A 13,066-nucleotide genomic window follows, 5' to 3' on the forward strand; every position below is an offset into this window, starting at 1 on the left:
ATAGATATATATGTATGTGAAATGCAATAGTAAAACTCACTGTCTTATACAATAAATACACACTAATAGACAAAACCCCGAGTGGATTCATTCAGCAAATATTATAATTCTGCTTTATAAATTTGAACAAATAACAAATGTAAAACTACATCAATGATTTTTTTAAGTTTCCAAGCATTATAGAAGAATGCTTTTCTCAAATACAGCAGTCAATAAAGATGCATATCTGGAAAAATCTGGAGGTAAATTGGGTAGAGTTTGAGGCAAAACTAAAACGATAAAGATAGGGAATAAGAGATTATTAAGCAAGAAGCAGAAGATCAATACTGTAATATCGATGACCAGGAACAGTAGGACCAGCTTTGGAAAAGAACTGAGACATCAGGAGCTGCTCTGAGCTAAAAGTATCCTGTGAAAAAATCTGGGGACCAGAATTAAGCAATGCTTGTCAGAAAGATGGTAAGTTCAACAGCACATCTCGAAACAGAATAAAGGTGGGAATCAAGTGGTCTGTATACTGGACTGAGGAAGCCAGGAAAAGAGATGTGTTGATTAGGGTTTTTATTGTTGTAATAGGAACACCATGACCAAGAGCAACTTGGGGAAGAAAGGGGTTATTTTATCTTACAGCTTGGAGTCCATCCTATCCAGGGAAGTCAGGGCAGGAACTCCAGGCAGGAATTGATGCAGAGGCCACAGAGGAAGAGTGCTGTTACTTGCTTCCTCCTTATGGCTTGTTCAGCCTGCTTTCTTATAGGACCACCAGCCCAGGGGTGGTGGGCTGGGCCCTCCCACATTAATCATTAATCAATAGGTCTTATCCATGGACCAATCTGGGGGGAAAGTTTTCTCAGATGAGGGGCCACCTTCCAAAATTGACTCTAGCTTGTCAAGTTCACATAAAAACTAGCCATCTCAGGAAGTAAGACTCAGTAAGTCATATTTGCATCACCCTAAAATATACACACCCAAGATGATCAATCCTCCTTTAGAAAGACAGATGGGATGCGCATTGAACGTATGACAGGAGTCTACTGAGCGCATTGGAAAGACTCTAACTAGCAGTGTTTTCAAAGCAAAGACTCATGACCAAACCTTTGGCAGAGTACAGGGAATCATAAGAAAGAAGGGGAGTTAGTCTGATGAGGAAAGGATAGGAGCTCCACAAGGACCAAATATATCTGGGCACAGGGTCTTTTCTGAGACTGACATTCAACCAAGGACCATGTATGGATATAACCTAGAACCTCTGCTCAGATGTAGCCTGTGGTAGCTCAGTAACCAATTGGTTTCCCATAGTGAGGGGAACAAGGACTATTTCTAACAGGAACTCAATGACTGGCTCTTTGGCCTCCCCACCCCCCAAGGGAGGAGCAGTCCTGTTAGGCCACAGAGGAGAGCTTTGCAGCCAGTCCTGAAGATACCTGATAAAACAGGATCAGATGAATGGGGAGGAGGTCCCACCTATCAGTGGACTTGGCAAGGGGCATGGTGGAGATGAGGGAGGGAGGGAGGGACTGGGAGGGAATGAGGGATCGGGACACGGCTGGGATACAGAGTTAAGAAAATGTAACTGATAAGAAAAAAATAAAATTCAAAAAAAAAAAAAAAAGAAAGAAAGAAAGAAAGAAAGAAAGAAAGAAAGAAAGAAAGAAAGAAAGAAAGAAAGAAAGGAGAGGAGAACCTCCCCTATCAGTGGACTTGGGGAGTGGCATGCATGCAGAAAGGGGAGGGAGGGTGGGATCGGGAGGGAAGGAGGGAGGGGCTTATGGGGGGATACAAAATGAATAAAGTGTAATTAATAAAAAATTAAAAAAATATATACACACCCATACTTTTTCTAGTACATGCAAATGAAATCTATGTTTGTTTGCTATTTACTTACAACTATGAAGTGCAGTGTAGAAATGCCATCCCTCACCCCCATAAGAATATATTTGGAGAAAGGGTCTTTAGGAGATAGTTATGTTTAAATGAAGACAAATAGGCAGACTGTGATCCTATAGTGTGATTACAAAAACAAAAAAATATCTGCCCTCTTTATCTCTCTTTCTCTCCCTCCCACCCTTCCTCCTCCTCTCTCCCCACCTCCTTCCCATTTTCCATGTGAAGGCACAAGAAAGTAGCTGTCTATAGGTCAGGCAGAGTCTTCACCCGAACTCAGCCCTACTGGTGCCCTAGTTTTAGACTTCTAATCTCTCTAGCTGTTTGTCAGGCCTCACATAGTGAGTCTTCCATGGCAGGACAGACTAACTTAGACATTTATCTTTCATATCTTGTATATTCAATGCATTTATTTGTTTTCTGTTTATTTATTTACTTATTCAGAGATAGAGTCCCACTATCTTTGTTCAGGCTAATACTCCTACCCCAGCCACCGGAGGGAGCTGGGATTACAGGTGTGTGAACTACAGTGCTCAGCTGCTATTTTGCATTTTTATAAGTTTATTATTCCCTTGTTGCCATTTCTTACTGATTTGTAAAAGCCTGTTATTTATTAGGGCCATCAGGGTTCTGTTCCTCTGTCCGATTTCTTCCAGTTATTGAGTTACCAGCTTTCCAGATCACTGGTTTTAGCGGCTCTGACACCTCACCGCCTTCACTGTCACATGGTCAGTCTCTCAGCCATTAATCTCCCCAAGAAGTAAATATTCACCTGTAATTTTTCTAGTCTTTAAATACTACTTCTTTATACACAGCTCTGTAAAACATTTACACAAATTAATTTTGTTTTTCAGGTTTACACAATAGTATAACTTTCCCCCTTTGTTTTCCTAGTGATAATTATTTCTCAACAGCTTGACAATCCAGCATCATACAATGAAACTACAACATTGTGATTCTCCCATCCAGAATACAAAAAAAAAAAAAAAAAACATCCCAACTCATGCAAATCTTTTCTTGTATTGAACTCTTGCAATTATTTTGATATAAATACTGTGCAACCCTTTATCTGAATCCATGTTTTTGGAAGATCATTCAGCTTTGTGCAATTTTCTCAAGTAGTCTTATTGTTTCTTCACTTTAGTCATTCCTTCATTCTTTCAACTGTCATTTTTAAGCTAGTACATTCTCGATGACCCTGGATGAGACTAGAGGCTAAACTAATGAAGCAGACAAGTTTCCTGTTGTTTTTTGTTTGGTTTTTTTTTTTTTTCTTTTTATTGTTGTTGTTGTTTTGAATGCAGAAGCAATTAGGAAAGCAAATATCATAAAGTGAGTCACTGACTAAAAACGGAATGCTGGAGGACTGTGGAATTCCACTGTGGATGCTCCTAACCTAGTGTACATGCTAAGAGAGAAAGTCTCAGAGAAAGTGAGACAGTTCATTCTGGTAGAAAAGAAAAAAATGGAATTGAGCCAGGTCATGGTATAATTTTACTAAGTGCAATGTCCGACCCACTTCATTATAAGCTCACTAGGCAACCTAAGTTGGAAGTAGTTTTGTTAAAAAAAAAAAGAAAAAGAAAAAAGAAGAAGAGGGATTCTTTTCTCAAAATGTGCACAAATACAGGAATGAAATATAATGAGACCTAAAAACTAGACCTTCCAAGTCTGGACTTTTACAAAGCTGCTACCCATCACAGCTGCTCTACATGACAGCAGCTCGACCAGCTATTGTAGTTTTTTTATTTAAAAAAAAAAAATGAAAAAAGTGGGTGGATGTTAAAAAAGAGAAAGTCAGTTAATACAACTGTCTTAGTTAAGAGTTCTATCTCTGGGACGTAACACCATGACCAAAAACAACTTGGGGAGGAAAAGGCTCATTCCGTCTTCTGGCTTGCAGTCCATCATAAAAGGAAATCAGAGCAGGAACCAGGAGGAAGTAATGCAGGTCATGGAGGGGTGCTGCTTACGGGCTCCCTTCTTATAGCTTGACAGCTTTTTTTTGCCGCCTAGGGGTGGCTCTGCCCACAGTGGTTTGAGCCCTCAAAGGCCAACCTGGTGGGGGCATTTTCTCAAATGAGGTTCTCTCTTTTGAAATGATTCCAGCTTGTGTCTAGTTGACATAAAAACTAGTCAGTGTAATGGACCCCATGTCAATTTGACACACAAACACAGTACATCTACAGGCTTTTCTTTCTTGCTTATCCCCAAGATCTCACATTAATATCTATATCCCAATAGAAAACATTCCAACTTTTAAAAAGTCCACATTCTTTCAGATTTCAGACACTTTGAAACTTCGGTCTCTTTAAAATATCCGAAATGTTTAAAAGGTAAAAATCCTCTCTGAAATATTCAGAGTCACCAGGCGGTGGTGGTGCATGCCTTTAATCCTGGCAGAGGCAGTTGGGTCTCTGTGAGTTCAAGGCCAGGGCAAGTTTAAGTACAGTCAGAGCTACACAGAGAAACCCTGTCTCAAAGAGCAAAAGCAACCTGCCCCTAGAGGTGTTGCCTGTATGGCTGCTGGATCACACGTGTTTCAGTGGCAGAGAGGAGAGAAGCTATGTCTGTGCTCGGTGTTCTGACCTGTAAACCTCAAATGATTAGCAGCCTGACATTCCCTGAAAAAAGCAAGCCCAAGACAAGTCCAGCAAGCCCAGTCCAGCACCACACAGGCCCTGATGGACAACCAGAGCAGGGAGCAAACTGGTATGATACCAGAAGACCCCTGCCTGCTACTGCGGACCCCAGGCAGGAGTGAGCTCTACACAGAGGACCCTCGCATAGGGCCACTCAGGTGGCGCAGGCAAGGAGTGAGCCCGAAACAACCACCAGACTGGCGCCATGGAAACAAGACAGGTGGAGAGCCTAAGATGACCACCAGTCCTGTGCTGTGCATGCCTACAGGGGCAGACCATGCCTGAGATGACCCCTGCCCGGTGCCATAATTCACAAGCAGGGCACAGCACTCCTGAGACCACTCCTCAGATGACTCCAGACAATCAGAGCTCATGGGCACCACTAAGAGGAGCAAGTAAGTGTGGAGAAATGGAAGAGAAAGAGAAACAGAAGGATGTGGGCACAATGAAGAAAGGCAGAATAGGAGACCCGAGGGTAGTGAGGAACACCCTGATGTGAGTAACAGGTGATGCTGTCCGGGACCACGGTAGGATCACCACCTGTGTTGCCACCAGTGGCCACATCGGGATACGTGGCCCTGCAGCCACAGCAGCGGTCTGCTATCACCAAAGGACAGATGGATATCTCTGGTCTGGGCTGCCGCCCAGGGACATGTTGATGTCTGAAGGCTGTGTAGAACTGGCCCATCCATCATCTGGGCATCCTGGGAGAGCTGGCGGGGGGCGGGGGGGCATGAGAACAGAAGAGCTGACTCTGCTCCTAGCCAGCTGAAGTACTCAAGAGCTGGCCCAGCACATTGCAGGAGTCGCAGGTGAGCTAGCCCTGAGGACAGAAGCATGGGAGAGCTGGCTCTGCCACTCATCTCCCATGCAGTGGTTTGGATGAGGGAGTGATCCCCTCCTTCCCCGTCACCTTTCATCATCTGTGGTAGGTGGGAGACCTGGCCCTGAGACCAGGATAGCAAGAGGGCTATCCCTGCTCTTCATAAGCTGCAGCACCAGGGAAAGCATGTCCTTGTGGTAGGGGTACCAGCGAGACATCATCAAGGGTATGAGCATGGGAGAGCTGGCCCTGACACTTGTCTGCCATGAAATGACATGTGGGAAGGAGAGATGCCCCTCCCTCATGCCCCTTACCACCTACCTCAGGCAGGAGAGCTGGCCCTGAGGTCATCAGATAGGGAGAACAGGCCCCGCCCCTCACCTACTACAGCACTCAGGAGAGTAGACCCTGCACCTTTCCCGTGCAGCATCATGAAGCTGGCCAGGATTGCAGGGGCGCAGGTGACACAGGAGGGCATGAGCATGGGGAGCTGGGCCCATAACCTGTCTGCCGAGTGACAGCATGAACAAGGGAGAGATACCCTTCCCCACACTCGTCCGTTACTACCTGTGGCAGGTGAGAGAGCTGGATCCAGGGTCATGAGAACAGGATTGCTGTCCCTGCCCCTCACCTGATGCAGCATTCAGGAGAGCTGGCTCTGTACCCTGCCTGGGCAGCACAGTAGAGCTGGCTCTCATTGTGTGGTTTGCCAGTGAACAGGCCCTGAGAGTGTAAGAGAGCAGGAGAGCTGGCAGGCTGACCAGCTTAGATACGTCTTAGAACCAGATCCAGGGCTTTGAATTTGTGCACCCCAACATCTACACCATTGATGAACTGCTGGAGTGCATGAAGGGGCCAGTCCTACAGATCCAAAACTACAGGATCTCCATGACACAAGACAACAACAGGGTATCTGAGAGGAGTCCCTGTGAGGATCTAGTATTCATAGTACAGCAGAAGCCAGAGGCCTGGCTCCAAACCAATGAATGACTCATTGCAATAAATCTTTGCAAGAAAAGGTGTGTGGACAAAAAGAGTATACCATGGGACACACTGTGACACATTACAGTTTATACAAGAGATTTTTTTTTCTCTGTTGTGAGGGAGGTTTCAAGGGTTGAGAACAGGTACGAGGGGAGGGAAAGATGAGTGGGATTGGGGTGTATGATGTGAAATTCACAAAGTACCAATGAAAAGTTTTAAAAAATAAAAAGAAAAGATCCAAAGTTTCTCTAAAAATTCAAGGTATCTTAACTATGGACTCCTATAAAACTAAAGATAAATTCAAGATTTTCTTATTTCAAGGGATAAGAAACAGGGCACAATCACAATAAAATAACAGCAAAACCAAAGTCCAGCAGGTCAGGGTTTGACATCTGGAACCTATTCACAATCTTCTGAGCTCCAAAGGGCCCTGGAAGCGTCACTTTTCTAGCTCTGACATCCACACCATACATGCTTTGTCTGCTAGGCTCAGGCTGGCTCTGCCTCATGGTTTCAGCCATCCTTAGTATCCGTCCCTTAGTCTTTACATCTCCAAAATTCTAGGGTCTCCACTGCAACTCTGCTTCACCTTGACCCACAACCTCTCCTGGGCTCCTTTCAGGGACCCTGACCCTGACCCTGACATGGTGCCCATCTTCAGCTTCTCTCAATTCTGGAGAACTTAGCCCTTTTAATTCTGGAGTTTCTCCGCAACTGAGGCTGAACCTTTACCCATGGCCTTCCTCAGTGCCAATCCTCAGACACTGTCTAGACCCCTTCATGCCTTCAAAGCCAGAGCCGCCTGGAAAATTCTTACACATTACCAAGTTTGGCTGTCAGTATGAGGTACAGGCTTGGCCACCTCCAGACAGACCCAACTCCAGTGTGTTGACTCCGGAGAAATACTTTCCAGGAAATTTAGCCTCAATGAACTGGTCTGTTCTTAATCACAGCTGATACTTCAGCCCTAGCAGACCATTATCAATTTTTCCAACAAAGAAAAGGTTTCACTTTAGTGAGTCTTAATTTTAAATATCACCTAAATGGCCCTGATAGAGTCTTTGCTTCCCTCTGAAACTACACAAGCCAAGCCTCTGTTGTTTGCTTTACTCTCAACATCCTTCACATTTTTTCAACAGCTCACTGAGCTCTGAACACTCAATGGCGTTTCTAGCTCAAAGTTCTATAGTCCATAATCCTCCCCAAACCACACAATTAGATCTGTCACAGAAATATCCCACAACGTGGTATCAATTTCTGTCTTAGTTGGAGTTTCTGTTGCTGTGATTAAAACTTGGGGAGGAAACGGTTTATTTCATTGTATAGCTTATAAGTCTTGTCAACACCTTCATCTCAGACTTTTAACCTCCAAAACTATAAAATAGATAGATAGATAGATAGATAGATAGATAGATAGATAGATAGATAGATAAAGTATGTTGTTTAAGCCATCTAGTGTCTAGGGTTTTATTATGGTGACATTACCAAACTCTCACAACATCTAAAGAAAGTATGGGAAAATGTCACAAGCAGCCTACCCTGGGTATTGACAACACACACAATTTTCCATATTTAAAGTATCAGGATGTTAGTTATAAAAACACCGAGCAGATCCTCAAGAAAGCATGACCATTTGCGAAGGAAAATTATCTTTGATAACCTGGTAGTCCATATATTCTCCTCCAGAGGTCAACTACTCCGAGCCTAGCACCCATGAGTCTGTCTCCTTAAGGACGTTATCATTGCTGCAGCCAGACTGCACCAACGAAGAGCATCACGGAGGAGGTAGTGCAGGCATTCAGTGGTTCCCACCTAAAACTCTTCACAACCCTTCCAGTCCTGTCCCACTGTCTGGAACAACCCAGTCCCACCTGCCCACTGGCGGATGAACAGCCTAGCACAGCTGTGCACCAAGGACCAGGAGAAGCACCTGGGTTCACATCAACAGCTCTCCCCTGAGCTGCGACTACAAACCTCAAACAGAAAAATAATACTATCTCATTCTCCATCAGTCAGGGCTTTCTTAAAAAGAGCCATGGGGGGGGGGGGTTGCACGGGAAGTGGAATATAAAGAGACGCATGGAGAAGGTGCCCAGCAGCCATGGAGACTGACGGGTCTGATATCTACACTGCACAGGTAAAGATGCAGAAGTGTTCATGATGTAACCTTTGGTCCAAATCCAAAAGCCCCGAGAACCAAGTGAGCTGATGCTGTAGCTCCAGTCTAAAAGCAAGGAAAAATCTCTCTCCGTGGGTAAGGATCAGGCTCTCCGGTCCTCTCAGGTGTCCCATGGATTGGAGACGTCTGCTCCTTTCTGCTTACTCAGTCTGCTGACTCACATGTCAGCCTCACCCTGCAGGCATTCTCACAGGCTCCAGTGTTCCACCAGGATGTGGAGACCGCATAGCCAGGTCAAGCACAGACATAAATCACCCACCTCACCTCTCAGAGGGAATAAACTCTTCAGCTTTAATCTCTCACATCAGTGCAGCCTTCCCCTCACACAATCTTTAAGTACATGCTTTCAAAGTCTACGTTAATTGTTGCTGAATCAATATCTTGATATTAGCTGGTTTTCCCCAATAAAATAATCTGTAGTATTTGCGGTTTTTAACTTAAATTCAACAAGTGCAATCGCTTGTTTATAATTTTTTTCTTTTCTTATTTTTTTCTTTGCTAGGCTTACCCTGGCTGGCCTCAACCTCAAGACCGCTCCTTTTGTCTCAGCCTCCCAAGCGCTGGGATCAAGCATTTCAGTCGCTTGCTCCTCAGGCATTCCACATTCAAGTCTGTCAGTTATTCATTGGGACCCTTTATGCCCTCTACGCTTGAGCTACTTTAATTTGACATAATTGATAAACTATATTCTAGGACTCCAATTAAATAGCATGCCTTTACATAAAACAAGACTCTATTGTTTTTCTGGGCCCAAGAAAATTTCTAACCATGATTTGATCAAAGCAAGCAAACAAATAAAGCAGAAACACTTTCATAAGGAAATAAACATGTTCAGAAATGTAATTCTGTCTGCCAGTAAATACCACAATTATAAGATATCTTCCTTTTTTTATTATTTTTTGTTTTTGTAATTACAAAGTAAAATATGAATACATATTCTTAAGTTAAACAAAAAAATAAATCCAAGATTACAGATGTAATTGGAGGCTTTTCTATTAACAAATATTGAGTTTACAAATTCTCAGAGATATAATGAAAGCTACTCTTCAAACTAAAATTACATCAGGTCTACTGCTGACACATAAAATGGCCATGCTTAACCGGGCTCTGTACCACTGCTCATTTTACTGGAATTTTAAGACAATCCCTGGCTCTAAAGTCCAAAAGGCTAGGCCCAGCCACTGTCCCAGTACCCCAATTAAAGAGACAAATAATGGGGGGAAAGAGAGCACTGGGGATCTATTCAGTTTGGCCAAAGCAGCACAGGTTGGCTGCAAACTGCTACCAATTAACATCCGACACCAGCAAAGGTCTTTTCAGCTGTAGAATCCTTAACCCAGGCCCCTTAACAGAGCTAAAGAAGACAAAATTCATCGATTTGGAGAAAGTAAATGTGCTTGAAAATGTATGTATAAGGAGAAGAATAGTCCAGCCTTTTCGTACCTCAAAGAAATGGAGTCGCAATTCAACTCTGTTCAGTGGAAATGCAGTGGGGACCGCAAGTTTAAATTGGTCCCAACTACCTGGAACCTAAAACCATGAGGCCTCCCAAGCATCTTCTCAGAACCTAATCTGTTGTGGTATGTAAACTCCTCCTCCCCAGAAGCGCTTATTAACAGTTTTGTGTACCCCCTTTTTCTATTATGAATAAAATTTGATTGCACAATAAATACAATTATTTACTGAATTTATTTTTGTTAGGAAGATGAGAGATTTACTATCTAGTTACTGTAGAGGGGTGAAGCAGTATCTGATGGTTTAACTGTGTCTGTGAAATGAGCTGAACTGGCAGAGGACAGATTGACAGGCATAGCAACACTTAAGGATGAGCTGGGTTGATTGCTCACTTCGTTTCCTTTGCTCTTTTGAAGTCATTTGTGAGTGCATGTCATTAGTTGATTAAGCTGATATTTTGTGAGCAGACAACTGCTGGACCTAATATTGCAAAACCTTCTAGTTTAGCCAGTTATTACAATTTCTATGATAGTTTTAGGGGGAACATCCCGGTAGCCCCACCTGATTATTTTCCCTCACTCCTTAGAGTCTGTTCATGAGCAGAATACTTCTGCGTTTGTCTTTGTTAATCTAACCACTGTATGCCAGCTCTCCAGCTTCCTGCTTTCTGTGTAGAGATTACAGATGGCAACTGATGCTGAATGAGGGTTTTAGAAAGCTCTACCTGTGCTAGGAATCAGTTTCCAGTTCAAGAGTGTCCAACCGTAAAGTTGGTTTCATCCGTAAAAACTCACACCAGGACTACACCAGCCACACATCTCACCAGGCATTTCTATCAGAAGCTTGCAGGATCCACAGTTGAGTAGGGCTTTTGACTGCGATCCTCCACAATCTTTAGTAGCAACTTCGGGCACTCCAAGAGCTAGCTCACAGGGAGGGGACTCTTCTGGCCCAATACGAACTCTGTTTCTCCAAGTTTTGCAACCAAAGTGAGCAAAGTCTTGTCTTCAGCAATAAGGTCTTCAGATTCCAAACAGTCATGACATCTCTAAGGCCTCTTTGGCCAACAACTCCTAGGGCCCCTGGCAGAGGAAATTTTGACCAACAATCATACAGCTTTGGGTTGCATCTGTTTTTTGTTTTTTTTTTTTTTTTCCTTCTCACAAGACACCCTCATTTGCTCTATAACATTTACAGATCCTGAATATTGTAAACATTTTCCAATCACCTTACTGGGTAGCATCTATGCCTTACTCAGCCATAAAGAATTGTGCAGCTACCCTGGCCCCTGTACCCTTTGTGGGTCACCTCCTGATTGTTCCTTCAGGTGCACTCACATGTCTTTCCAGTGGCTTTCCAAATCTGCAGAACATGGGGAGGTTAGTCCTATGCTATCTGTACAATGAAAATGTTTCCAGAGGGTGGGCAGGACAAGGCAAACTCCTGAACCACTGTCTCATAACAAATAGTAGAGTTACAAGGATAACCTTCAGTGAAGAACTTTGAAAGTCCTTTTTCACCTGTTCTGAGCAAGTGTCAGGTGACCCCAGAAGTTCACAGCTAAAAAGAAACCAACATTAACAAGGTCCAACACAGCATAAAAATGGTTTATATGTTGGTGTTGATTATCTGGCTGTCTCATCCTCAGGGTCTCCTCACATTTTTCCTCATCCCTGATGAACTTGATGGGGCTGGGCTCTAGCTGCTTAGTCTATCTTAAGGCCCATGGGGCAATAGCCACCCATCTCTTTGGCCATGTCTGCACCCACCTCCTTGGTTGGCTGAACAATCTCTCTGAACCCAGGAAAGAGATGTACAGTTTACTTAGATGAGACAAGGGGTTAATCTTGACTCACCCTCAGTCAAGCCTAGCCCCTTAACCTGTTACTTTTTGTCTGTTTACTTAACCTGTTTACTTTTTGTGGTTATGAATTGGTGTTTATTGCCTCATCTGGCTCAGTGAACTGGGCATCAAATAGCACTTAAACATATCTCTTTGGCACTTTTTATGGCTTCCAAGTTTTTGAACCCCAGGAGGGGCTCTTTAGCACAGTTATTTTTTTCTTGTATCCTGCTTTAACAAGCAACAAGACAGCACCCCACCTCATCCTCTTTTACACAAGCACTTTCCCAGGGGGCATCCAACTCACTCTAAAACACACTTTTGTTTGTTTACTATACTACACACAGCAGTGGCCATACAACCCCTGTGGAAGCCTGCTGACACTCCTGTTCCTAACATGTTACTCTCATAGACTGACAAAAAACATTTTAAATTCTTAGGCTTGTCAGGGCACCTCTGAACCCATGCACCAGACTTCACTCACCAAACGGTCGTTCAACTCTATACTGTATAAAGGAAGGCAGCACCACCAGCGTTTCCCCCAGACTTTCCCGCTGGGTAGGGACTCAGCATCTTTTGCATGCCTCAGGACCCACTGTAGGGGCCACACAACCACTGACATAGGGAAAGGGCACAGTCTCCTACACCATCTACCTTCCAACCCTCCAACACTAGGTAGGAGAGAAAGAAGGTTAGAGGGGAGAGGGGGCATCAATATCATTTTAGACTATTTCCTGCTTATTAGGCACATTGGGTTCCTTGGGGTTAGGGTTGATCTTCACCGACCAGACATCTCCAGCCAGCAACCAGCAATCCAGCAACCAGCAACCAGCAACCAGCAACCAGCAATCCAGCAATCCAGCAATCCAGCAATCCAGCAATCTAGCAATCCAGCAAACAGCTAACAGCGAAAGCAGTAGCAGGAGGAGCAGCAGCCACAGCACCTCTTGTGGTTCTGGCATTTCTATACTGTCTGGAGAGTCCTGAGATTCCAAATATAAACTGATAAAATCATGCCCCTGATAGAAAGTGAGACAAAGCATAGTCAGCTGCTGTGGACAATCTGAAGCAGCCCCAGATCCCACACCTGGGATTTTATAACATTTCTGTTTTGTTTTGTTTTGTTTTGTTTTGTTTTTCTATTTTTTTTATTTCAGCTTATTTACTTTATATTCCAAGGGTGCCGCGTCCTTCCTCTTTTCCTGGTCTCCTCCTTCTCCTTTTCACCCCTTTCCCTTTCCCTTTCACCCCAGAAA

At 43.9% G+C, this 13,066-nt stretch overlaps 1 non-coding gene across 1 annotated transcript; it reads left to right on the top strand.

The window, feature by feature from the left end:
- Positions 1-4,379: 4,379 nt before the first annotated feature.
- LOC129691555 (small nucleolar RNA SNORA17) lies at positions 4,380-4,506 on the top strand. The gene has a single exon (XR_008722489.1). It is a non-coding gene; the product is annotated as a small nucleolar RNA SNORA17 (small nucleolar RNA).
- The last annotated feature ends 8,560 nt before the right edge of the window (positions 4,507-13,066 follow it).

The sequence above is a fragment of the Psammomys obesus genome, unplaced genomic scaffold (genome assembly GCF_907164565.1).
Source record: "Psammomys obesus unplaced genomic scaffold, mPsaObe1.curated_primary_1811, whole genome shotgun sequence".
In the NCBI taxonomy this organism is placed as follows: Eukaryota; Metazoa; Chordata; class Mammalia; order Rodentia; family Muridae; genus Psammomys; species Psammomys obesus.